The 2,500-nt window shown below is 29.2% G+C and overlaps 1 long non-coding RNA gene across 1 annotated transcript; it reads left to right on the top strand.

Annotated features, from left to right (window-relative positions):
- Positions 1-1,705: 1,705 nt before the first annotated feature.
- LOC128194106 (uncharacterized) lies at positions 1,706-2,130 on the top strand. Its single transcript, XR_008245421.1, has 2 exons — positions 1,706-1,753; positions 1,919-2,130. It is a non-coding gene; the product is annotated as an uncharacterized LOC128194106 (long non-coding RNA).
- The last annotated feature ends 370 nt before the right edge of the window (positions 2,131-2,500 follow it).

Below are 2,500 nucleotides of genomic sequence, written 5' to 3'. Positions count from 1 at the left end.
AAAAGCTTTTACTCTTATTGAAAGAATAATTTAAATATTAAGAGAAAGTATGATGTAAGAGAAAGTTTAGAGATACAGGAGAAGCCCGAATGGTGAAACAAATTTGATAGGGCAAAAGAATTAGCCAATCGAGGAGGAAAACATAAGCGAAATAACACCATGGCCGAGGAGAAGAACTTTGAAACAAAGTGCTAAAACGGGTAATTCAAAACTAATTGGGTTTAAATAGCAAATGCGGGTACATGAGCAAAAACTTAAAGATAAATGAAATCCAACATTTTATGATTTCAGTTTCGGTTCTTTCTTTTTGCACCCTAATAATTGCTTCCTACACGAATGCTATCAATTAACTTTATTTGTTAATTAATTATTACATTTACAATTTTTATCCAACTCTTTTTTTAAATATAACGCATTCTCACGTTATTCACTCAATTTTGTATACTCTTTCCTATGTACTCACTCTTATTTCTTTCTATTTTGTTTTACGGGTAAATTTTTCTCAGATTCTACTTTGTTCTATGAATTGAAGAAATGAAAATCGTAATATAATGTACGTTTCAGAAATATTTTATGGAAAACATAAGTGATGCCTATAGTTTTTGAAATGTGAAGCCTTATTACTTTAACATACAAGTGAAGCAACTAACTAATCTTTCCCTATCATATATCTCTAACAAATATTAAAGAGTTTCTACCTACTCTATCCCAATTTCTCTCTGCACCTTCCCATGTTATTTTCCACACAAAAAGATCCTTTGCATATGTTGTGATAATTTTGTAAAAGAAAACGTTGAAGGTCTTTAACGGAAATGGAAAATTCGTCTCTTATCGTGTCTAACTTGAGGAAGTATTGTTGTTGTCTTCTCTGTTTGTGGTTCGTTTTCGGGGATTGGGGTTGTTTTGTTGGTGTTGACGAAGCATTATTGTGTCACAATGAGACAATGCCAATGAACCACTATTCATCTTTCTCATGGGGGAGCTCTCGTGGTGTTTCATCAAGAGGAATGGTTGGCAGCCAAATATGCTATTGTGGAGATCTTGCCGTATTGAGAGTCGCAAAAACTTCTAAGAATGAGGGCAAGCCTTTTTGGGGCTGCCCTAATTACAAGGTTTGTTTCCTTCGTTGTGTTTTTATTTTGGGATACATTTATTGAGTTTTTTATGAGATGCTTTTGGTTGGATGTTTTGTACAGTGGAGTCGAAATAAAGAAGTGCAAGGATGTAATTTCTTCAAATGATGCAGTGAAGATAATGTAGATGAAAGGGATACTACAATTGGATGACAAAGGAAAAAGATTATTAATTTGGAAAAATCACTTTTGGTTTGTCAGAAAAGGGAGAAGGTCTTAATCTGGATGATATGTTTGATGGGATTGATTAATATCAGCTTTGTATGTCTTATGTTTTAATTTTGTTGAAGTGGTGTATCAGTCACATTTTATGATGAAGAAGTTAGTTAAATTGTAATGTTTCTTTGTTACCTAATGAATGAGAATCTGGTTGTAATGAGATTGTGCTTCTGATATTCTACTTAATGAAAAGTTAGTTTGTTACTGTAATTTTCAGAGAAGTGTTTGAAATCAAGTTTGAAATTAGCTTTAATTAATATATGATAAATGTTTACTGATTTTATATGCAAAACTAAATAGCAGATCGATCTTTACAATGATCTGTCTTATATTTGTGCATAATTTGGATTCCACGCAGATACACAAGATACTCTAATCAAATGACATTTGCAACTGTGAAGGTAATATATCAGCATCCCATTTAGATATTTTAACTGTTCTTTCCTTATATTACAATATTACTCGATGACATTTAAATAAAATTAATAGAACTATTTTTTTTTATCAAGATTGTGTTTCTTTGTTATATTAAAAATAAAATATATTAATATTTATTCTGCTTATAGGGCTCAGGACACACAGCTCCTGAGTACAAGCCTGATGAAGGTTACGCCATGTTCAGCAGGTGGATAGCTAGTAAGCCTTTGTAACTCAACCACAATAGATGTGTTCATATGTAATATAATTATCACAAATAAAATATGTTATAATAATTTTTGGATTTGTATGTTACCGATGCTTTGCAAATTAATTTGATTTGTTTTGTATTGTCTCTTTATTTTATCTTTCTTTTTAATACATGAAAGAAAGATAATAGTTGTTAAGCATTTATACGAACACTTTATATTGATATTGTTTAGTAACGAATTATATCAATATTAAGATATTAAAGAAATATAATATAAAAAGTAGTTAATGTTTGAAAAAAATAGACTGCTGATAAAGTTATTTTATATCTTACTTTCAGTGAAAATATTTTTATTAAATTTTACATTTTCAAAATAAAGTAAACTGTAGTTTGTTCTTTACGAGTTTATTTTAGACAAATCAATTTTCTAAATATAATACTAAGAAATTATATTTTATATGATTTGATAATTAATATATCTATATAAAATCAACTTTACTTTATTGAATTTAATTTGAAT

The sequence above is a fragment of the Vigna angularis genome, chromosome 9, assembly GCF_016808095.1.
Source record: "Vigna angularis cultivar LongXiaoDou No.4 chromosome 9, ASM1680809v1, whole genome shotgun sequence".
NCBI classification, from domain to species: Eukaryota; Viridiplantae; Streptophyta; class Magnoliopsida; order Fabales; family Fabaceae; genus Vigna; species Vigna angularis.
This window is presented reverse-complemented; position numbering and strand designations above follow the sequence as displayed.